The sequence below is a fragment of the Haemaphysalis longicornis genome, unplaced genomic scaffold, assembly GCF_048455015.1.
Source record: "Haemaphysalis longicornis isolate Haplotype H1 unplaced genomic scaffold, Haemaphysalis longicornis Haplotype H1 scaffold_9, whole genome shotgun sequence".
NCBI lineage: Eukaryota > Metazoa > Arthropoda > Arachnida > Ixodida > Ixodidae > Haemaphysalis > Haemaphysalis longicornis.
The window spans coordinates 149,689,622-149,715,421 of record NW_027526460.1 but is presented as its reverse complement, the minus strand read 5'-3'; the positions used below and the strand labels follow the sequence as shown (position 1 = coordinate 149,715,421).

The window sequence follows — 25,800 nt, the reverse complement described above, 5'->3', positions numbered from 1 at the left end:
TTGGCAAGTTCGTCCTGTGTCGTGCGACCTTTCTTTTATGAAACTTGACAAAAATCGGGTACCGCAGGCTGCAATACTGCAGCACTTTCTGTCTCTGCAGTTTAAATACGCACTTGCAGAATTTTACAGTGACGCGTCTAAAACCTCCACTATGGTCTCCTGCGCTGCTCATGGTCCGAATTTCTGTGCAGCCAGAACCATGAGCGTCCACACAACAATTTTTTCAGCAGAGGCGTATGGGATTTTGCTGATTGTACGGCACATACTTGAAAATCAAATTCCAAAGTCTATCATCTACACAGATTCCTTGAGTGTTGTTCGCGCACTGTCATCGCATACACCCCCCAAAAACCACATAGTTAATCTTGTATTTAACACTATCATGTCTGTGTATGCAAAGAAGCATCAGCTGCTCCTTTGCTGGGTTCCAGGACACGCTGGGATCGCTGGGAATGAGTTGGCAGACGAGAGGGCTGCTGCTGCTGCACTCAGGAACACTGTAGACATAACAACCGTACCCTACACAGACCTCAAGCCACACATAAGACAACACCTGCGGAGAACATGGCAAACACACTGGGACGAACAGACAGACAACAAACTACACGTAATAAAGCCACACTTGGGACGGTACACAGCTGACTCACGCAACAGACACACGGAAGTCGCCTTGGGTAGGCTGCGGATAGGGCACACCCATGCGACGCACTCGTATCTGCTGACGGGATCTTCTAGACCCCAGTGCAGCAGGTGCGGAGATGCCCTATCCGTGGTGCACATACTAATCACATGCAAGGCACTTCACACCACACGACGCAAACACTTCCCACAGCTATACAGACTGCACGTCCCACCACACCCAGCGTTTTTCCTCTCTGATGATCCCATGTTTTCGATCAAGTGCGTTTTTAAATATTTAGAAGAAGTTCAATTTTTATACCTCATTTCATACCACGCGTGATCACTCCCTGGCCCTATACACCAGCCATGCTCATTGTCGTTTTGTGATTTTACTTTTGTTTTTGCTGACTGTTCGTAGTGTTTAAGGTTTCACCCTCATATATGACTATTGTTTTGGCGCTCTTTGCCCTAGTTGGCCTTGCGCCATAAACATCCAACCATCATCATCATCAGAACATTTTCCTTTAAATATATGCCCAGGAATATACCATATGCCACCCGAGACTTTCAAGTGCAAGGCATCACCATCCGCATCGTCTGGTCCCCGGGACACAAGCCTGGGGCACTAGCCAACAACAGAGCTCACACCGCCGCCAGGGATTGACTTGACACATCTCCAGTGGTTTTCAGTGCTGCGTTACAACATCTAGCCCGACCAGACTGGCAACTTTATCTGCAGACGTTCAAGGCAGACAGTCGCAAGAGGCTGCAATATACCACGCCGTTGGCTGCAGTAGGCCCGCTCAAGACGCTCACACGCTCGGCGGAGGTGATAGCTAATAAGATCTATGCTTACACGGCACTAACCCCTCGTGTAGTACTTACATGGACCCCCGGAGCCAGCTCGCACATCCAACGACGCCCGTATTTTGACGAGACGTGCATCCCTAACCTGTTTCTTTAATGTGGCACTGTGCACACTTTACGGCTTGTAGCGAGATACTATATTGGCGCTCGGTTCCCAACCACCCCATGAAGAAGCGCATTTGCAACGTAATCGAGCGGACGCCTCAGCGCTAGAAAAAACTCTAGAATACTCACTGACCAGTGGTCACTACAGGTTCGTGTGATAACCTGGACCGACCCCGGTCATAAACGTAGCACCCATCTCTACACGAGACCTACGAACTATATTGTCACGGAACCATCGACTTTAAAATGCCATCTACCATTTCAAGAGATTGAACATTAAACTGTGCTAGCTTTTCTATTATTCCCTTCCTTCCTCCGCTTCTCGCTTCTTCCCTACCAGGGCATTCATGCCACCTCTGACAATGAAACTATTCCTCCTCCTTTCATACATGGAAATAAAAACAAGCATGTGTAAAAGGGCCGTTCAAATATTTATCCATCAACTGAGCGAATCACTACCCCATTTATGTAGCACTACACCTACGACAAGTTGGAGACAAGACAAGACTCACTCAAACACAGGTTCTGCATAAAAAAAGTGCAATTTTGCCCAAAAGCAGCCCACCGCAAGTATTCCATCTCTGCATCGCGTTTAGACGCACATATTTCTTGTAGTTTTTTACAAATAAAACCAAAAAGTGAAGGGGTTGCAATAAAGGCTGACGATCAACATACTATAGATTTATACCATAGATATTATAGATTTATACATTTACACAGCCTTAAACTATAGGTTTTCCTCGCGCTCGCCTTTTCACGAGAGCTAAATTTAACGGCTACAGGAGCATAAGTGCGGGAGGTTGTGGGCACTGCCGACAGTATGGCGGGTTTTACTTATGACCTTACGAATCTGATTGCATCAATTTGAAATAAAATTTTTAACTTTGTTTTATCCCTCACGGCAGCGTTTCGTATAAGTCTAATACTTAACAAGGGATCAGCGCCATTTTTCTCTGCTCGACTTGAAGTGTCTCGCTACATGTGTACCGTAAAGATGTCTCAACAAATTATAGAAACCATGGATGTTTATAGCATCCTTAATTCACTTTTGACGAACGGTATAAGCAGTGTCATACTTGTGGTCCCGCTTTTTTATATTCCTATTCAGCTGCTTTCACTCTACTTCAAACTACACAATGAAGAATATCGAGTGTATCTACTTATACAGGAACATATCGTGTAAAGAACAAAAGTTACAGACTTCCTACCGGTCTTGTAAAACTGGTGATCATGATGTTTAGATTTTTATGGCACAAGGTCGACTGAGGGCAAAGAGCGCCAGAGAATGATTAGTTCATTTCAGTGAGGAGAGTAATAAAAACATTTCAGTAAAAGTAAACGTAAAATCAAACCAAAGTTAATAAAGATGAATAGTATAAAGCGCCAGGTTGTCATGATGCATGATGAGCAACGGAAGTCTCCTGAAACTGTTTCGGGAAAAACTTTGTCCTCGACCACAGCATCAAAAGGTTATGCTAAGTGGCTGTTCTTGCATTATAGCCATTGGGAAACGGCCATTCGATAGGGCTTTCTAAAGTATTATCGTCGTTAATCTTAACTTTGCGTCTTTCAAATTAGTCTTCAAAGCAATGCACCCACTCACCATATCTCGCAGATACTTGAGCATTTTAACTAATCTCTTTCTGACTGATTAAACAGAACTGTAAGCAAAGGAAGTACATTGTAAAGGGAACGCCACGTCACATGATAGAAATAAATCAACATTGATGTTTAACTAAGCATAAATTCCCCCGCAACGTTACAAAGTACTGATGCCGATTTAGAGATCTGTCCAAGCATATAAACCCGCCGATGTTCGTGAGGTAGGTAGAAACGCAATGTAGTTTTTACGGCGAAGCTGTATATGGCGTTTCCCACCCGCTTCCCCCCGCCGCTTCGGTTTTCATTTCGGGGAAGCCGCTCTGCTTGGTACCGCTTCTGTGCTCTTCCTGGCCACCACCGACGCCTCTTTCACAAGCTTCGTACCACTGTTTACCAGCTACGACGATTGCACCATTTTCGGAATGCGGTCATAACGTTGTTAGTACAGTCATCAGTAGTTGCACTTCGAACCCCCTTTGGGACGAATGCCTATCGTCCGCTCGCGCGAAAAAGAGAGGGAACTCAAGGAGTGTCGGCACGCACAGAGGCGGGAATGGGCCCAAAAACAACAGAAAACTGACGACGTAGAACATGCACTGACCGTCGTCGCCGCCTTAAGTTCCCCCTCGTTGAGTAGAGGGGAGTTCCACCCGCATAAAAAGCAGCTTGCCGCGTGGAACGCCTTAGGTAAGTCCGTTCGGAACGACATTGTTAACACCAGTTCGACATCAGTGCACGGGTGTTGGGGGCGGGGATGATGGGAGTGGAGGGTGCGCGGACCCGCATCTAGGCCACATACCGGCACTAACGCCACGGCCGTTGCGGTAGTGAAAGAGTTTAAACGTGGAAATTTGACGGCCCACTGCAGCCTATCTGATGTCCTACATGGTGGAGCGGTTTGGGCTATCGTGTTACACAGACAGTAACAGGTGTACGTCGTGGGACGGAAACAGACAGCTCATCGGTGGCCCCTGACTAAAACTCTAGCCGTTCCAAGTTTCATTTAGCTAAGTAGCTAGATAGTGTGCTAAAGCAAATAACAAACAAAAAGTGTTTTGTTTTGGGCACTCTTTGGAATGCGCCCAGTTTGGCTGGTGAAAGGCCAGAGCATATATTTTTTACTGCTGCCGGACTTGGAACTTGAGACGCTATCGCACATCCTTTCGCACGCTTTTTCTAGGCTTCATTACGTGGTCAATTTGCCAAACATTGATCATGTTTATAGCAAACTGAATCATGTATAAAAAGTTGCCGTTATTGTTTGAAAGGCATGCTTAGAATTTTATTCGCTATGTTTTAATTTTTAAAATTATAAAAAGACGAGTATGACGTAGAACATGTCGCATTGGGGGGGGGGGGGGGGGGGCGTGTTGATAGCTGCATCTAGAAAGATATAATCATGTCTAGCTGCTATTTCCTCACCACCTAAAGTTCTATGAATACGTATTAGCCATAGCCGTTTAATGTTCGCTGTCTCCTATCTCCCACCTAGTGCTGGGAACTCTTTTTGCAATGGCTTACATGGCTGTCTAAACAACGCGACTGTTGGGATTCCAAATGCATCTTGATTTCTGCTGGGTGATACCAACTTTCCCAGAAATTTGTGGCAAGATTCGGGCTCTAGCACCTCAACTGGGTCAGCCTAATCCCTATCTTTTGCTGATATATGCTCAATTTTTAACTTCTCCCAACTCGTTTAAAAAACCCACTTGTATAACTATCTCCACCACCAACATCGTTGACCTACTCTTAACGCTACCTGAAACTGATTTGAAGCTGTTCAGTCACTAACTGTTCGTCCCGGATTGGGCGATCACTCTGCTGTTCATTTCACAATGCCATGTCGCCTATAGTACACACTTTCTCGAAACTACAAAGAAGGGCGTTTTTAGGCCATCGTTGGTGAGCTAGGTGCTTTCTCAGATGAATTTTTCTAGTATTTCGTGACCGCTATCTTCATGAAAATTGGACGCTCTTCAAAACAAACGTTAACACAGTTACGGACAAATATATCCCCTTGATTCGAGTGACGTCACAGAGAGCTGGCATCCTTGGCTCAATATGTTTTTGCAGCGTATGCTCAACAAGGAAAAACGTATCTCTCGCAAATGTAAAGCAATCCAACTCCCATGAAACATAGACGGTTTATCCTTCTGCAGCTTAAAAATACACGCTTGCTTTTTTTGTAGCGAAAGAAAGTTGTTTTCATAACACACTTCCCTCACTGTTATCGAGTAATCGAACTAAATTTTGGCGTGTCTTCAAAAAAGTACTGGACGCAATATTTTTTTACATACTGCTAGCCTACGAAAGGCTTCGACAGGGAAGGGTGCAGTTGTGAAAAACAACAACGTACATTATCATCGGCACATTGTTCGAAACGTGTTGCAAGAGGCCTTGGCCTTGATTTCAATAATCATCAGGATACATATACAATGCGACAGCTTCACTAGAACAAACATCAGAAGCAAATGGCAAGCGTACATTATTGCGTACTTAAAATAATAGATTAGACAACCCTGACAGAAAAGTGTCAAGGAACGCACAATCAACAAGTTTTTGGGGTAACATATTTCACTCACTGATGGCTTGCAGAATGTAGGAGTACCTGAAAGTGTCGGAGGGAAATTGGCATTCGGGTATTCTTCATTGTGTTTAAAACTGATTGGGATTCTTCGGCACCACGTTACGAGTGTTGCGTACTTCTAAATAACACTTTTACTGTTATTTTTACTTCAGGGCAAAGGACTCTCCAACAGATCTCCAATTACCCCGCCCCGTACCAACTGCGACCACTTTATCCCCGCAAACGTCTTGATCTCACCTGGCCACCTACCTTTGGGCTGCCCCCCGCCACGCTTGCCTTCTTTAGGAATCCACTCTGTACTCTAATGACCAACAGTTATCTTGCCTTCGCAATACATGCCCTGCCCACACCAATTTCTTCTAATTTCTACTAATATATCCTGAACGCTTTCTCAACACGCGTTTCTTTACTCACCCACACCGCTCTCTTCTTGTTCCTTAACGTTGCACCTACCATCCTCCGCGCCATTTTAAGTGAAACCCTAAATTTAAGTCGTCCTCAATTTAAGTACAACCATTTTAGTGAGCCTCCAGTTTCTGTCTCGTAGGTGAGTACCGGTACGATGCAGTTGTCATACACTTTCTCCTTCAGGTACAATGGTACGCTGCCATTCATTATCTGAGAATGACTGCCGAATGCGCTCCACCCCAAATCCAGCGTTATAACAAAATGACTCCACTCGAAATATCGCTTTTTTCGAAATTTCTTCTGGTCCCAACCCAAGCCCACGCATTTTAGGCCGCAGTACTCGAAACGCACGAATAACGTGACCCGCTTAGATCGAAGTGGCGAGAGGAGGCTTCGTCGAATGGCAGCGACCCAGCGGTGAGTCCGGCTAAAAACAAGCTGGTGGTTCCCCGGCGATTTTGTCGAGCCCGTAATTCTCGATTCACGCCGCCCGACTTTAGTCCAATGGTCCAATGTTGTTCCTAGGCATTGAACATTGTCGTGGCCGCGATGGTGCACAAACACGGGCATTCGAACCGTTTACTTAGCAGCGTCGTTATTACGGGCCTCCGAAAAACTCTTTTTTTGCACACTTCAATGCTGCACACCTCGGGAACAAATTGCCCAGTGATCTTGCAAAGCCCCTAGTGCAAAACCAGCCAGTTTTCATGATTGCGCTGTGTACCCACAATGAGCGGGTAATCGTGTTTTTGAGCTCGACAAACGCAACCTCAGACTCGCGCAACAGCATTTGCGGAGCCTTCCAGCGCGAAACTCTCGTATCGCTCCGTGGCTTGCAAAGAGGTAGACGTTCTGCCAGTAGGTATAAGGTGACTTCAAGACAATTGCGTTGGCTGACGCTGCGGCTCCTGTGGTCGTCCCAGCGACGGATACGGAGATAGTTGACACTGTTTTTGGTGGCCCTGACGAGGACGTAGAGCCGGAGGACGTTGGTCCAGGTGGAGTGCCAACGGTGGAACAGACGCGGGAGTACCTAGACCTACAGCGAAATAATGTTGAATGCATGTGCGGCGGGTCAAATTGCATGTGCGGGTCATGTGAATGCATGTGAATGCATATGCGGGTCAAATTGGAGCAACAACGTGAAACATCGAAAGCTCACTGCCTTTTTTCCACCAGAATAATTTTTTGTTTCACAGAACACCTTGTGTTCTCGTTTCTCGCAGTTGTGGCGAAATTAAAGCAGAAATTGCTCCGCTTTTCTGGAGTGTTTCTTTATATCGAAATAACCCTTGTAACGAAATTTTTGGACATCCGATTGACTTCATTTTAACGAGGGAGTACTGTATCTCGGCCTTATGGTGGGGATCCGGGGTCATTTGGCCTAAGCAGATGTGTTTGGTTACCACTTCCACTGCCTGGCTACGTATCTCAAACGACTGTGATTGCTTGAGGCTACTGACCATTAATCTAGCTTTCTGCATATTATTTTAAAGCCCGCAATCCTACTCTGCTTATCCAGTGCGGTAATCATGCTTAGCAATTGGTCCCCCGAGTTACTTACTCAGGCAATGTGATAGCAATTCTAACCCCGCTGACCAAATCAGCAGGCAGAGATGGTGTGAATTACACATTTTCGACAAGTACCCAAGAAAACTCCTCCTTAATCTTGTCCTATATCTTTTCGGAATCATTGATGTGTGCCGCGGTGCCCATCAATTACGGAGGGGGAAAAGTCCCAGTCCACAATGACGGTGATACTCAGTCCCCTTGCAACTACGGGCCAGTTTGCTTAAACTTGATACCTTTCAAAGTTTTAGAACATAATATTTATGCTGATCTCGCAGACATCTTGAAGAGTAACTCTTTTTTCTCCAACACCAACAAGGTTTTCGTAAACAATACCCGTGCGAAGCTCAACTGCAGCCATTTACTCATGACATCATTTCTTCTCTCCATCGCTGATCATTTGATTGCATTTTAATAGACTTTGCGAAAGAATCTGACATTGTTCCTCACCAGTTTAGTTTTCTGAAACTAAGTAAATTGAACCTTAAAACCAGTGTCTTAAAACGGTTCGAACACTTGTATAATCGCACCCTGTACATTAGAGCTAACGGATACGATTCGGACCTTTGCCCATTAAATAGGAATAACGCAGGGCTCCGCACTTGCACCTGTTGTTTTCCTGGTGTATATGAATGATCTTCCTGACTTTAACACTTCGCATATAAGACTTTTTGGCGATGATTGCAGGCTCTACAGAGAAATCATAACCCTTCTGAGATTTCTGCTCTTTTACATGATCCTATAATAATGTGTCTAATTTATAAAAAATTGCTTAATGAAACTTAACATTGATAAGTGTCAACCAATGAGAACAAGAAAAACTAGCACAACAGGCCCAACGTACGTTTATAACCCAGTACCATCCGTTTCATAGGCAGTTACGAATACCTTGGCGTTAACATTACTAACGACCTCTCCTGGCATACGCACGTCGAACATATTACAAGTAACGCAAATCGCATGCTTGTTTTTCTTCGCCCCAACTTCCCACTTACACCAAGCTCACCAAAACTCCTCCTCTACAAAGCACCAGTTCCGTCCCCCTCGTCTGTGTAGGATCTGCAAACTGCGCCATTTATCCAAAACCAAGAAGCTGTACAGAATTCCATTGAACGATTTATTCTGTCCAATTACTACCGAACAGCTTGCACTCACTGTCAAAAAAACTTTAAAGCTTCCATTTTTAACTATTCGACGCCCCATTTCACGATTGTGTCTCTTCAACAAATTTTTTAGAACAAAATTCCAAAATAATCTCTTTTGCCCCCTTACATACCTTCGTGGGACCTTGACCATCATTTAAAAGTACGTGCGTCAAGCAGCAACACCAAACTTTATTTTGGCTCATTCCTCCCAAAAACCAGTGCTGAATGGCACAGCCTTCCTGCCGGCATCGTTCTCAATAATCTTACAAAAGAACGGGAAACAGCCGACTGTGCACTTCATATCATTTTTATTGAACCGTGCATTGTTTGCTATCTACATTTCTTTTTTTACCGCACTCCTCCCTGTAATGCCTGAGCAGCCCTGAGAGGATAATAAATGAAATGAATTATGAGGAACGCCACGTAATTCCCCTACTCTTTCAGCATTGCACGTAAAACATAACACCGCAAATTGCTTTGGAAATAACCCATTAGCACATTGGCTACACTAGACACTTAGCTAGCCTATAGCAGCAGCATCATGATCACTACTGCAACGTCTAATGTCGTCAGCATACGCGCCCCTCCATAATTATTAGCCAGCGCGCTGTTCTCGCGGGCGGCCCAGCCATGCCCACAGAATAAATCAGGCTTCGGTACCGGAAGGACGCAGGTTCGCCCCTCTTTTGCCTGTCATGCGGTCTACAAGAATAACAGATGAATGGTTTGGGAATTGAAGACAACTTGGAGTATTTAAGCAGAAGTTGTCGCGCTGGAAAAGGGTGCGCTTACAAGTTGTATTACGGTATTTAGAAAAAGCAATGTCGGGCGGCTTTTCCAAATGCCCCAGGAAGTCAAGCCACAACGGAACTTCGCCTTGCATTTAGGGGAATGAAATTCGCCGCGTATTACGCCAAAGCGGGTGCCTGTGCACCACCCCAACAATTACGAAGCTGCAAATATTGGGGTTTTGTCCGAGGGGAACTCTCACCATAGTTAACCGTCCATGTTCGGCGTGCTGTGTAATTCGAGTTAATATTGCGATAACACTCCGTGTTTATATGTTGTTAAGCCGGGAATTTTCGCATAAGCTTTGCTATAAATAAGTGCGAGATCTTGCTTATTGACGAGGTGTCCTAACGGCTAGCTTGACTTGTTTAAAGTGGCAATTGGCTTAAAAAAACCTTTTTTTAAATCAGCGAGCAATAATTTTTAAACCTTTTAATAGTTCAACCTAAGAGCTGTGACAGAGGGCTAGTTTTTTCCTTACTTAAACTCATCAGCACTGTCTTATGGCACGTGACGCCATCTCCGTTAGGTCAGGGAACTGTTGTACTGAGTAAAAGAAAGTTTGCTTCGAACAGCTTTCCGCCAATTTCACTCACGTCAAATTAAGAATGCAAATTATCCCTCGCTGGCGTTTTTATATGTTCCGCTTTTCAGCCGCGCCGGAGCACACTTTTTACTACAGATAGCTCTGGTCAAAAACCAACAGCGGGCGTATAAACATAAGGCTGTTTTATTGAGCGGCTTTTCGCACCACTTCTATGGTGTCCCCTGATTAGGCGTCTTGTCCTAGCAATTTCTGCTAATTCATACTCGCACCAGTTGGTTGTACAATTCCAGGGGAAATATTTTACGCCAATCAGTGGGCCATCGCAAAACAAGCAATGCTTTGTTCGAACATTAGCATGAGTTCAGTCCCATGCCGTCACACCAAACGCTGTTTTTCAAACTTGCAACTTAATTACAAGTGCGTCAGTAGTGAGTCAGTTTTAACTCGCAACTTACTTACAACACTTCACCCCGATGCAATATCTGTAGGTCTTCGAAAAGCAGGTGGTCGCGTGCACAACAATCCCCTAAGAATACAAGTAAAACCTAATATAAAAAAAATTCTCCCTACATACTACACGCGAAGCTATTCTTCTTCATTTGTTATTTTGCAATAACAACGTGTTTTCCTGCAAGTGAGATCAGCCCTGCATTATAGACCTGTTTGGACCCCGTTTAATCCGCAGCATTTTTTTGCCTAGTACCACCATTACCGGGACGGTGTAACGCCTTGCATTTCCACAATATTGCAGATTTCCCAAAAGCTCCAACTGTAATTGTTTTAATAGGGTAAATGGAGATGCATGTTCGAAAGAAATGTTGAAAAATGAGAAAATTAGAAAAAATACAAAAATTGACGCGAAACTGCCAACCGTAGAGCTTTGAATTTTCGCAATAATGCAAATTTTGCGAAAGTTCTACCTGTAATCGTTGTAATAGCGTAAATGGAGATAACTCGTTGGACGAAAGTTTATAAAACTGAAAAAAAGAAAACTTTAGAAACATTACGAAAAATGGAGAACCATGTAACGCCTCTGCAGTTCCACAGAAGTCGATATTTGGCGCAATTAACACCTGTAATCGCTATAGTGCGTAACTGGCGATAACTGGTCAGACAAAGTTTTAAAAAACAAAAAATTGCTGTAAAGAACCCACCGTCAAGGAAACGGCGCGAGTATGCTACGCTATAGTGGAAAATTCGGTGCACTTCTGGAGATTTTTTCGCTTTATCTTTCACGGCCATCGGAACAATGAGATGTCTATCTACAGGAGAGCCTGTCCATGATAGTGCAAAAACAATCTGACAGCCATTTGAAATTCCCGGGATTAAATGGGTCGAAAGATGAAACAGCTGTGTAGTTTTTATTCCTTCGAAGCATACGAGTGCTGTCACATCAGGGCCACCGCTGTTCAATGGGAACAGCTAAAGTGTATTTTAGATCTTTGTACAAAAACTATTTACTTTCCCTCCGTTCTGTCTGCTGTATTTCGCTCTGGAAAATGCTCTGCGGCATGAGTGACGTGCAGCGAGGCGCGCTTGAAGCGCGCGGATCACGGTTATCTCGTCAAGCGGGAGGGGGCGGGGAGAGGGGGGGGGGGGCTGATATTTGTATAAATAAAGGACAAGAATCGTTTCGTACGCCTTAATTGTCTCTACCTCTTCTGGAGTGCCACCTGCTTACCTGTTCAGTCACGTCCCTTGCCGGAGAAATTCACTCAGGTAAGTTTGTCACAAATTTCTTGCCCGTCTGTTTTACTGCAACATCAGGGTCATCGGATAATAATAATTGCCGCTCGAAAATCAGCATGGATTGAGGTAAAAGCGAATGTGCAGAACGCAGTGGCTTAAATTAGTAACTCATCTAAATGTACCATACCTAATGACTTTATGGTAACGGGAGATCTAGCGATCTTTCAAAAGCGCGTCGTTATCTGCAGCATGAACGCCTAACAAATTGTTTACAGGCCTAATCTGCAGAGAAACCGCACAGTCGAGAAATGCGTTGGAGGTGATTGTTTTCGGCCGTTATTTGCAAAGAGCAACGTGTGACTTGCATGCAAAGTGCAGCCGTTATTTGCAAAGGAAGGCTGACCGCAAGGCCGCTCTACCCCGGTTTCACTGTATATCATGTACGCAGTATATCGCCCCGCGTAACTCTTTTTTTTCGTTTATAACAAAAATATCTTTCGCAAACAACACGGGTGTTTGTCAACGATTGTGAAATTCATGTCAAATAAAAAATTTGAAACGAAAGTTATCACTACGCTGGGTAGGATGTCACTTTTTTAAGATTACAAATAATAGGGCAAAAGCCTTAAGTGGGGGACCGCGTAAAAAAGTTCGGGTTGTCCGGTCACAAAAATGGCCACCGTTGTATATGACAACCAAAATAAAGGACACACGTGTGATCTGGTGGGATTTGCGCCTGTAACTGCACAGTTTCATGGCAGCGCTGTACAAACTTTGCCAGCTATGATATACTCCACCTAATGATTCCAGTTTAGAACCGCCAACCAGACTGGGTGCGCAAGACTACTAAGAGCGCCATAAGTTGCAATGCTACTAAACTCAAGCAGACGCTCGCTTTTGCCCAAATTATATCTGATACAGTTGATTGTGCAACATAAAAATCTGAGCAATATAGGGAGACACCGTCATCGCGTCAATGTCTCAGTGCCTTGCAGTCATTCCGCTTCGTCATATTCCATACAGGCCCAGTAGCGCTACAAGGTAATTATATATTTTGGTAATTCTACGGCAGGAGCCGCAACTATGTTCCATGTGCCAAAAATCGCTTTTTTAAAGTCCTGTGCAGGACCTTCTAAAAAATGGCATTTTACCAGTTCATGAAGAGGTGTGGGTTCTTACAGTGGAGGGAATTGGGGAACAAAGTTACGAAAAATTGCTAGTTTTCATCCAAGTTTAACGGGTTGTGTTTCTGTGTGTAGTTAAAAACTTCACTGAGGCTGTAACTATGATCTTCTTTAGCTCTCAACGAACCCCTTTGACAGGGCCCGCAGTTTACACAGATTGATAAAATGGCACAAGGACAGCGTCTCTTTCAGGAGGGTAATTAAGGATTTTCTTTCAACCGATAACCAATATAGAATAGAAACCACACGCTCAAACGCCTAACAACCCTAGACTATTTTTGAATTATACTTTATAATGACAAAATTGCCATCACTTGACGATGCAAACAAGATGTAGTTTTAAAGAAGTAATATCTACCACCAGGCTTTCGCCTTCGGCACACGTAGTCACCTAGATGCTGAGGGATTTTAACAGAAACCTCCCACTTCATATTTTCTTCGCTTTAAAACCCTTTATTTAGGTTCTGCACGCTGCAGAGAGTGGGCATTGAACGCCCTTCTCGGTTTTGTTTGGTGGTATGTCCAGTTTGGAGTTTAGGCCACGTACATCGACTTCATTGCTAATAATGAGCTAAAAGCATTGTCGTCGAAACATGCCGTTCAATGCCTGCAAAGAGCAATACAAAGCTCCAGCCGTGCACTTCTCTAATCTTAACCAATCTCATTGCGCACAGATGGTTTGGTGCTTTTGTTGGTGACTGGTTGCGTTAGTTCCACTCAAAATGAGGGCCCCAGTGTGTTTTCACACTTCCTCCCTCGCGAAAAGGCAAGGGGAATAATTTTTACTCCAGCCTTCAGAGTCGTGGCATTAGACGGAACTGTTTTTGTCTCTAGTTAATGCGAGAGTTCTAGCAGTGCCACTTGTGAAGGCCCTGTGTGCAATGCCAGCGGGAATGAAAAGCCAAGCGACTGGCACAGAGAAGAGGGCCTCTCTACTGTTAAATGTCTCTTGTACGCAAATGGACTGGCTGCTAATGCCCGTAGCATGCGACGGGCTCAATAATGAAAAAGGCAAGTTATCCTCTTTGACAGAACCGTTCCTACCACTTCGTGAGCCGCCTCCTGCTAAATTCATTCGGTTTTTCCACAGCATAATGCTGAGCTCTGCGGCCGCACAGGGTCCCGGTCGTCAATAAATAGTGGGGATCCTGTAATCGATCCTGGACTATGTCTTCCACGTCTTCCATGCGGGTTCTTTTTTGTTCGGTCGGACATCTGCACCCACTCAAGTTTTCCAACCATTTTTCTGGACTTTAAGACCGTGGCATAATAAAGAATGGTGGTTCTCGAGATGGCTGCGGGGTTCCAGCGTTAGCCGTAGTGACATTCTGAGTTTCATTCATTAAGGCTGAAGTGAATTACATCGAAAACAAGATAGAAGAGACGATTATAAAATATTTGTTCTGTGGCCGGCGCATGAAAGAGACGTCCACGACAAAACAAGCAATGGCCCCATACCCTCGTTTCTCAGCTCAATGTAGAGGCATGCGGAGTTGCCGGCAGCCGTTCTGACAACTGTCATATTTGTACACACATTGGCAATAGCACTGCGCTATTGGCGAGGAGATCGTCCTATAGGTGGCGCCGCTTAAGTTAGGGGGCGCCACGGTAAAATTTCTTTAGAGGGGAAACAAACGACAAAAATACCTGGGTTTTTATAGGGGACTAGGCCGTCAAACAAGCTTCCTTTTGTACGGGGAAATTATGCGCAGTGGAGCAGTGGAAATCTACGAAATACACGTAAGCCATTAGCCTGCATTGCTTTCCGCTGCCGGAAACCCAACGCAAGCTCGGTCTGTAGCACACTTCAGCGCAGAGTGTTTCAAGAACATCTCAGACAGAAATGATAATAACAGCAGAGAAATCGCCACAGGCATGAAAAGCCGACCCAAAAGGCTTTAGAATCATTCGCGCTGGTGAAAAGACAGTGACTTAAAACAACAGCTGTTCTGTCAGACATCCTACCCTTAAGTACAACGCCAAACACGCTCCCAGTGCGGACGATCGACGACACGTAATCCGCACACATTAGGCAGCGCTACCCGTACCACGCACACTGTTGTGTGAATTCGTATCCATTACCTTGGTCATTACGTAGTCATGTCATTACGATCAAATTACGTCGTCGCACGAAGAGCAAGCAGCGCATATCAGACGGGCGAGCTGACACGCAGACCGTGATGGAGCAAGCACAGGGAATTGAAGGCAAACTGCGAGGTGGACCCACCATAGAGTTTCAAAACTCTATGGGACACGCGAGCTAACTCAAGGAGCGATAAGCGCACATTTCCCGCGCAGCCTTAGCACGTCGAGAAAACCAGTACATTTCAAAAAGCTGTCGCCGCGACACCAACACTCATTGGTCTAAACAATCACGCGACCCATGGCTGTCTCCAAATAAATACCTACAAAGAAAAAAAGACACGCTTGACATTAATGCAGAGAACGATACGGAGGGGGAAGCTGGCCGCCGCCTCCACCTCCACATATTGCTATTCTTTCCCCAGAACTCTGCGCTTATTGGATTGTAGGATTCAATACAAACACACAAACATGCGGGAGGTCACTGTTCTTTGTGTTTCCCTCTCCTGGAGGGCAGAACACGAAGAAAGCGCGGGCAGCCGTTACGGCACTTCGGTGGCTCCTACAGCAGCGCGCGATTAGCGAACTTGGCGAAGCTTTTCATGCGTATATAACCAGAGGTGCTATTCTATAAGGTCAGAGTTTCAGTAAAACTCGGCCAAGGCGGAGCAGTGGTGATAATAACAAGATCATGATAATATTTCGGAGCTGGGTTAAACACTTTAAAAATGCGATTCATGCTATTTTCTGATTATTGAGGTAGTCGGTGCAGGGCAGCGCACTCCAAGGATGCGCGACGAGGGTGTGGTGCATCTTTCAGAGCGTTCTCTCGATCCTCTGCGGCGCTGATGGCTAGTGGGGGCAAGCAAATCCAACTCCTCCGGAATGCAATTAAAATAGCTAAGCAATACCGATTAGTAGTCCTCGGCGACTTTCATGCACCGCACACTGCATGGGGCTACGCGCGCAATGCGAAATCATGAACGACCCTCTGGGATGCAGCACACCGTCACCGATTTACTCTCTGCAACATTCCCCTCATCCCGACCCGCCTTGGCTACAGCGTCACCTGGGATACTACCCCGGACCGCACATTTGTTCGCAACGTCTCTCAATACAGATGGCAATGCCTCCCCCATACTCTCGGAAGTGATCACGGCATCGGTAACCTCACCATTTCCGGCATAACCAAGACCCGACTAGGCGTCGCCCGCCGCACAGACTGGAAAGCCTTCCGAGATACTCTAAAAGCTACTCCACCCGCCAATTCGGACCTCGATGAATAGATGACCACAATTGAACGTGCTCTTAAAAAACACACCAAACGAATCCCGCTCACGACCGAGTAACCCGCCGTAGATCCGCACCTCGATCACCTCTGCACAGCCAGGAACAGCCTGGTAACACGCTGGAGACGTAACAAAACGAGCTGGCGCCTCAAATTACGCATAGCTCGCCTCACACAGCAACCGGAACACTACGCCAAACAACTCAGTCAGCAGAATTAGCATCAATTTTGCACCCAGTTACAAGGAACGCTTAGTACGCGCAAAACCTGGCACCTACTTCGATCGCTCATGGGTAGCCGAGAGAAGGAGACCAGCACTCAACACCACATCCGCAGACTCATGCATGCCTTCCCAGGAGATGAACAAAGCCTCCTCAACACCTTACGACAAAAGTACGAACTTTCTTCCCAGACTCATGTGCCTTCTTTTTCAAAGTATGCTGGTAACCCAAACGCAACGTTGGGCACGCATTTTACCTACAAGAACTCAAGGCAGCGATCCGCAACCTCACGCTGAACACAGCATTAGGATATGACAAAATCACGAATCGTCTAATACGCAACCTTCCTCCTGCGAGCTTCGACCAACTCCTGAATCTCAATAATGAACATTAGACACAAGGGACGCTTCCGCCAGCGTGGAAACACGCGGACATCTCACTGATCCCCAAACCTGGCTAACCAATCGAGAAACCCAACCTGCGTCCCAACTCACTGACTTCGTTCCTCGGGAAGCTGCTTGAACACATCGTTCACAATCGCCTTACGGCGTACATAGAAGATAACAACCTCTTCTCAGCGACGATGTACGGCTTCCGAGCTCAACTGTCTACCCAAGACGTACTCCTGCAACTCAAAGAAGACCTTCTCACTAACCTTCCGAAGCATGACAAGCCCTGTATCCTCGCTCTTGACATCAAGACCATGTTTGATAACGTTTCCCACGACGCCCTACTAAACAGCCTGGCCACTCTCCATGTTGGTAAATGACTATACAACTATGAGAGCTTTCCTTACCAACCGCACCGAATTAAGCTACCTGCACACTAAGTTAGTGCGATGGCCAGTTAAACAAGATAAACCCCGAAAATTATGAGAGCCGCGAAACCACATGTTCGATAAAACAGAAGTAGGTGGTTCTATCAAACGGCATTCGATAAAACTGCGTTCGATAAACTGTCTGGGAACCTACTAGTTGTCGTTTATTTCCTGTGCACTTTTTTTCTGAATCGCGACATTTGTCTCCAGATTTTTGTTTCTGTTTTTTGCGCAGGTAGTACTGCCATAACGAATCTCTTTGTGTCTCTAGTCCCCTCTCTGATCCGAAAGATATCACGCCATAGTGGCTTATAGACTAGAATGCCTCGATATGCTTCGTACTTTTTTGTGTAAACCGCTTTTGTGTCGGCAGGCGATCTAATTATTTCAGCCCGTGTGTTGTAGATCAGTAAGGCATTTCTTGGCGCTTGTGGGTTCAATGTCAAAAACCTAACTGGAAAGCTACCAACAGTCTCTCCCGATTTCTTCATTAGTAATTCATAATGGGCACTGAGCTCAGTTGCTAACAGATTACCAAGCCTTGTCCTGCTATTCTCGATGCTTCGCTTAGAACGAACGAACAAAAGTTAGTTACAAAATTAGTCATCATACTACCTTTAGAAGAAAGCAGCTGAACAGGGAATCAACGGACTAAATGTTCACAAAAAATGACAGAGACAATGCTGGACTAGCAACTGAACGTTCATTACAAAGTTCAAACATATATACGAGTTGTGAATGCTTATCACATAAGAAGATAGAAATCACCTGCTGCGTCATACATGTCCATTCAAGGCTGAAAAACGATATCGTGGACATGAGTCCTTGTCGCCCGATGAACTAAGTCTCGGCACATATCTGCCCAAGGTACAGCTTTTCCTTTTCGTTCAGCTGTACTGACGGGCTGCTCACGCACGCGCTGCCTTTTGCGTCTATCATAATCGCTTCCATTATTTCTCTCGACAGCTTGGGTTTGTTTTTTCCTGTGATAGCAATATCAAACAGGTTTGCGCTGCATCTGCACGTCGGCAATGCATACTCAGATTTCCTGAGGTGGCCGTCGTTTTCAATATTGCTGCGTGTTCTCTGGCCCTATCGTTCAGGCACCGGCCTGTCTGTCCAGCATATTCTCTTCCACAGGGTATCAGCGGTATGCTGTAAACAAGGCCTTCGACGCACTCACAATATCTTGTCTGGTGATTCGTCTTGCATATGCGCTCGTCTGAGGCGTTGTTTATTTGGCGGCACATGGTGTATGATTTCATGGGAGCTGAGCACACCACCTTTACACCCTGTCTTGCTGCAATTTTCTTTATATTGTGGGACAGGCCGTGCACGTACGGAACCACGGCGACCTTCTTTCTTTCTTCAGTGGGGTTCGTCGAGTCTTCAACCCTGCTCTCGCGCTTTAGTCTTTGCAGGATGGACTCGCACACAGCTGTTTTCAATTCGTCGGGGTATCCAGCCTGTCTTATCGGGCCAATAGACCCTATGCAAAATGCGCCCCGCCATCTCACGTCGACTCCAGTAACTAGGTCCGCCATTTTGGTACGGTCGTTTGAAACCGAAACCAATTAGCAAAACATAGAAGGCGGGCATTGACCGCTCTTGGTGATGGACTACAATGCCGGAGCATTGCTTCGTGCCGCAGAGCACGCAATGCGGAAATACCGGTTCAAATGGAGAAAAGGTACGTTAAGTTCCACGCTTTTGAACGAACTTTGTGACGCGAACTGTGCCGGCGCGAGCAACCTTTGTGACACGCTGGGCGCGGTGCGCTTGGAGCGAATATTTGTCGTTGGTTCGCTAAGCGCGGGGTTCCGTAGTCGCTGTCCGTATGAAAAATACAGCTGCGTTGGAATTCTGTTGTCCAGCCTTTGTATTCTAAATGAAGCCTGAGCGTGCGCAGCCTATTCACGTGACTGACAGCGGCGCTCGACCGTGAAAACAGTACCACACGTTGCCAAAATTAGGCTGTTTCTTTACTCGTCCCTGTGGCTCTGCGCCCTCTTCATTTCATTGTTAAATGGTACCGCTTAGCCCCTACACGAGCTTTTATCTTACCTAGGGCTGTAAACAAACTTTTCTTGCCGCACTACGCCGTCACGGCGCGGTTGAAAATTTCCTCTGTGGCGGGCGCGCACGGTATGGGAGTGTGTTGTTGGTTTCTTTACGTTGCATGTAGCCGCGTGTCGTTGCAGAAATGGCGAACACTGTTTTATGATGATCTAACGGTGGAAAATTCGAGCTTTTGCACTTGGTTCCTGATTTGCCGGGCTGAAAGGTTTGTTGTTACGCCTAGTTAACTTGGTGCCCATTGTCATTCAAGCAACGATGTATTTACTGTCGAATACTTTGCGACTAAAATACACACTCACTCCTCTAGTTTTGTCACATGCTGCATGCACGCCTCCGACGTAATGATAGTGGCCATTGATGTAGGTAGCTGAGACAATTTTCAAGTTTTATTCAAAAAGAAAAAAAGAAAACGGCCACAGTTGCACCAGGCCGCCGCGCATCAGCTTGCGTGCTTTTGCGTTTTTTGTACCCACAGTGAAAATCCCAGTAAATTAAACTACTTCACTGATTTATAGCGCCTGCAGTATAGCAAACTGTGGATATAAATGGAACAAAAAGAAGCATTGGCGCACCCCTGCATGTCGCGGTCTAGTAAACACGACGTTGCCCAGCCTCTGCGTGCTCGCGAGATGACCACGGCGAAATGTGCATGAATGCTTGCTGGTAGCTCATAGGTGACCCTTCAGGTGCCATGCCAGTCCTTGTTTCTGTCACTAAGGCGGGGGGGGGGGGGGCGGGGGGGAGGAGGAGCGGGAGGCCAGCACAACTGGGGCAAAAAACTCATTCCCAAGGCTACCAAGTTTTCTCCCAAGCGCCTTCACAGCACTTTGTTGCTGCTCGCATTGCTCCTGTACTCGACGTGCATCGAACAGACGCATTGGCAAGGGGAGGGAGGGGCCATTTTATCGCGGGCTTCTCCAGTCAATGTTTTGGACACTCGCTAGCTTGATGCCCTGCTGTCTCGGACATCCCCACTGTTGTGGCAGCTCAGTGCACGCAAGCTTTGGTGGCGCCTCTTAAAACCTTCGGCTTGCAAGATGGCGAGTAGGTGCACAGCAGCCTGGATGTGACTCCATGCTCCACTGCAACCCGCCGGGCACTCGCACGATGCCTCCCCGATCGCCCCACTGTCCGTCTCAAAGGTGAAGCACACAACACAGGGCCGGCCACTTTTCTTCTGGGAGCGAAAGCAGCTGCTGAGCACATGGATGAGGCCCAACCTGCAAGAACAGAGAGAGTATCAGTAAATAACACTCAGGGAAGAACAGGACTCGTCCGCTACTGTTTATGGTAAAGGGACAGAGCAGAAAGAAGTGGCCGCAAGTAACAGACTCAAAATGACCAGATTTTGTGTCTTGCTTAACACTGTTGCAAGGGCAATAATCTACACCCCAAACAGCAATAATGTCAAAATTGTTCGTCAAGTTTGAGCGTGCAAGTATCTCTGCATGCTTTGTTAATGCATTTTTCAAAAGAAGGAAGTTTAACATTTAAAAACCTGAGCGTGAGTAATGATACCAGTACCCGCATAATCGTGTTCGTCATAACTTAAGCAAGCAATGATATGATTATCTGGAACTCACATCCAGAATCTTTCGAGATAAAGAGGTAAACATTCGGGCTATACCGATGACCCATCGAATTAAAAAAAATCTTCTAGTTCAGCGAGTTCGAGCTAACGAGGTTTTACTGTATTATCTATTCGTGCACACCAAAAACATGCGCTTTAGAAACAAACACAACCACCCCACCGCCAAAAAAGGAGAAGACACACAAACAGATTTTTGCGCAGAACATGCGCAATAAATAATGAAAACACACAAAAAAAAGAAAATTCAAGGCGTATTCGCGCTTTTGTAGTTGACTTCGCCGCAAAGCACAATTGCTTTGCGGCAAACGCGCGGGCGGACGACCGTCACTGAAAACGGCCGCAACCTTTCCGTAAACATCTTCGCCAAAACTCATCCCGTAAATTCCATGTACAGCATTTGAAAATACCTAATCCACCCACTAGCGGTACGGTCTGGCGATTGTCGCTCTCCTCTTTCAGGGTTACTGCAACAGGGTCGCCGCTACGCATTTGCGTGGTAAACAACGGTGAACAAAGTGCTCTACAAATGCTCATACCGGTTAACTCACGTCAAGTAAAAACAAAGGATTTACTTACTGCGAGTCGCACGTGTTTGTCCGCACCGATGAAGGCGAGCAATGCGCCTCGGTGGCTAGGCGGCATGCCCTGCTCCGCTGCTGCTCGGATGGGTCTTTGGCGCGGCACCCCGAGTGGTATGAGTCTTCAGACACAGTCGGCAGCGCAGACAAGTCCTTCGTCCACAATCCGCAGTCGAGAGCTGGAAAACACCGTCCAGTTTGAGCCATACCACGTTACCGTCACCTACTCTTCCACAGTAAACAAAACGAGACTTACCGATCGGCGCCCGTACCAATATGGCCGACGGTCTCGTTTACATCAGTGTTGCTAGATCACCAAGCAATTTCGCATAGGGTCTATTGCTTGCCGAAGCTGACGCGCATCTGGTGGGGACAGGACCTTGGAACAGCTGACTTGAGGGCCGTGAAAACTAGGCCCCTCTTCACGTTCTATGAATGGGCGGAATCGTACGGGAGAAACCCTTTGCTTGAGCGGGTGTCGTATTGCCAGAAAACATGCCCAGGTCTGAATTCAAGCGTCAGGTCAAGAAACCTGATAGTGTCTCCATGTGGTAGTTCGTGCGTAAACACCAGCGACTTGCAACTGTCCTTGAAAGTGCGCAGCACACCGTCCTTGCAGTCATCAGATTGGTTCGATACGTTTGTACTGCAGAGGACTAAAAAGTCGTCCACATACCTGAACAGAGCTAGGACCCTCTCATCTTCCTGGCTGTCTTTAACCTTCCAGTTGCATGCTGCCATAAAGGCGTCGCTTAGGTATGGCGCCACACGGGATACAATACAAACGCCGCTCGATTGGATGATGTACTCACCTTGATAGCACAGGATCGTTGATTTCAAGTATGCGACAAGTAGCTCCAAGAAGGTGTCACTGGAAGTACCAGCCCAGCTTTGGAATGCCACCGCGCCTTGTTCTTCTATCATCGTGCGGAGAATATGCATGAGCTCTTCTTGTGGTATGGAGAAATACATGTCCTTTACGTCGATGGAAAAACCCGATACGAAGTCGGCACCCTTGTCGTTCAGAAAGGCGATTACCTCCTCAGAGTTCCGTATGCTGTATGGGTCTTCCACACTCAACTGAAATGACTGCCTCGCCAGGAATCCCTACAGATGTGCTTGCCTAGTTCCCTTCTCTGAGATTATGGTGCGGATAGGCACATCCAACTTGTGTGTCTTTGCGGACTTTCAAGGACAGTTGCAAGTCGCTGGTGTTTAGGCACAAACTACCACATGGACACAATATCAGGTTTCTTGACCTGACGCTTGAATTCAGACCTGGGCATGTTTCCTGGCAATATGACACCCACTCAAGCTGAGGGTTTCTCCCGCACGATTATTCCCATTCATAGAACGTGAAGAGGGCCTAGTTTTCACGGCCCTCAAGTCAGCCGTTCAAAGGTCCTGTGCCCACCAGATGTGCGTCAGCTTCGGCAAGCAATTGGCCCGATTAAGGCAGGCTGAATACCCCGACCAATTGATCACAGCTGTGTGCGAGTCCATCCTGCAAAGACTAAAGCGCGAAAGCAGGGTAGAAGACTTTACGAACACCACTGAAGAAAGAAAGAAGGTCGCCGTGGTTCCATATGTGCACGGCCTGTCCCACAATATAAAGAAAATTGCGGCAAGACAGGGTCTGAAGGTGGTGTGCTCAGCCCCCATGAAAGCATACACCATGTGCCACCAAGTAAACAACGCCTCAGACGAGCGCATATGCAAGACGAATCACCAGACAAGATATTGTGGTTGCGTCGAAGGCGTTGTTTACAGCATACCGCTGATACCCTGTGGGAAAGAATATGTGGGACAGACAGGCCGGTGCATGAACGATAGGGCCAGAGAGCACGCAGCAATATTAAAATGGTACGCTGTCATTCACTATATGAGAATGCCTGCCGAATGCACTCCACGCAATTCTTATTCTTCGAATTATCTCTGCCTCATGCTTGGGATCCGGGGTCACAACTTGGCCTAAGTAGATATATTCGCTTACCACTTCCACGGCCTTGCCACCTATCTCAAACCGCTGTGCTGTCTCGAGGTTATTAATCATTACTTTAGTTTTCTGCATATTGATTTTCAGGCCAACGGTTCTACTCTGTGTGTCCAGTGCGGTGGGCATGCTTTTCAATTCCTCCCCCGAGTTAGTTACTTAACAATGCAACGTCACCAGCAAATCTGGGGTTACTGAGGTATTCTCCATTAACCCTTGCTCCCACCTGTTTCCAATCCAATCTTCTGAATACGTATTGTAAACATGCTGTGAATAACATTGGAGATATTGTGTCTCCTTGTCTGACACCCTTCCGTATACGTATTTTACTGCTCTGCTTATGAAGGATAATGGTAGCTGTGGACCCATTGCAGATATCCTCTGGCATACTCATGTAATGCTCGTCTACACCCCGTTTCCGAAATGCCTGAATGATTGCTGAGGTTTCGACAGATTCAAATGCTTTATCATAACCTACGAAGGCTATATATAGCGAATGAGTATGCTCTGCGCATTTCTCTATCACCTGAGTGATCCTGTGCATGTGGTCCCTCGTTGAAGAGCCTTTGCGAAACCCTGCCTGTTCATTGGGTTGATTGAAATCTAAGGAGCCAGAAATTCCCTTAGCGATTACCTTGGTAAGTGCCGTGTAGACTACTGAAGTAGGCTGATGCTCCTGTAATTTTTCAAATATTTCATGTCACCTTTCTTTTAAATTACGATGATGATCGCGTTCTTCCTACATTCCGCTACGCTCGCAGGCATTAGGCATTGCGTATAAAGGTTTTGTCTGTTATTCTAGTACAATTTCGCCGCCATCCTTCAAGAGGTCTCCTGTTATCTGACCCTCACCAGGTGCTTTGACCCCTTTCATTTCTTTCGAAGCCTTACGTACTTCTTCTGTCGTTACTGGTGGAATGTCTATCTCCTCTGAACTACTTTCTTTTTCGGCAATATTCTGGATGTCCCGGCTACTGTTCAGATCTCAATGGAACTCCTCGGCTACTTCGACTATTTTATCCCTATTTTTGATGACACTGCCTTGCTTGTTTTTAAGTGCATGCATCTGATTTCTCCCCACACCTAGACGCCTCTTCACTGCTTTCAGGCTGCTTCCGTTCGTTACAGCATATTCGATCCTCTCCATAATAAACTTCCGTAGGTCACCTGTCTTACTCTTATTGATTAACTTCGAAAGCTCCGCTAGTTCAATTCTGTCAGCTGGGGTGGAGATCGTCATGCTTTGCAGTTTCCTAATTAGATCTTTCGTCTTCTGGGAAAGTTCGCGAGTATTCTGTCTTGCCATCATGCCCCGACGTCTAATGCACACTCTGTGATGATGCGTGTTAGAATGTAACTCTCTTTCTGTTTAACAACGTATGGGTATCGCAAGCTCTGTATCGCAAGCTCTGCTTCCTCGGCAAGAGCGGAATTTTGGTTCTGCAGCGTGATTCTGAACACTTCGACTTTACGCCTTACTGTTAGCTCATTGATCGGCTTCTTTCGTACTAGCTTGTTGCGGTCCCTCCTCAAATCTAGCCTAATTCGAGATCTCACCATAAGGTGGTCACTGCCCCTTACCCTTCCGAGCACTTCCACATCCTTCACGACGCCAGGGTTATCGCCTAATATGAAGTCAATTTCATTTTTGTGCTCCCCATTCGGGCTTCTCCACGTCCACTTCCGGCTCTCCCATTTGCAGAAGAAGGTATGTATGATGCGTAGAATATTCCGTTCTGCGAACTCGACTAGTTGGTACCCCCCCCCCCCCCCCCCGCTATTTCTACAGCCCAGACCGTAGTACCCAGCGGCCTTGTTTCAGCGGCCTGATTCTTGCCTACTTTGCCATTGAAGGCTCCCATAACTACGGTATACGGCGTTTTTACTTTAGCAATTGCCGATTCCACATCTTCGTAGAAGCGTTCAACTAGCTGGTCGTTATGGCTGGATGTAGGCGCGTAGCCCTGTACCACCTTGAGTTTGTACCTCTTATTAAGCCTAATCACAAAACCGGCTACATTTCTTTAATGCTATAGTA

General features: G+C 46.3%; 1 protein-coding gene across 1 annotated transcript in view; it reads left to right on the top strand.

Moving 5' to 3' along the window:
* Positions 1-11,872: 11,872 nt before the first annotated feature.
* LOC144151860 (luciferin 4-monooxygenase-like) overlaps positions 11,873-25,800 on the top strand; it is a 71,260-nt gene continuing 57,332 nt past the window's right edge. The window contains exon 1 of the mRNA XM_077683017.1: positions 11,873-11,959. The gene's annotated coding sequence lies outside the window, so the exon portion shown is untranslated. The remainder of the gene's footprint in view (positions 11,960-25,800) is intronic.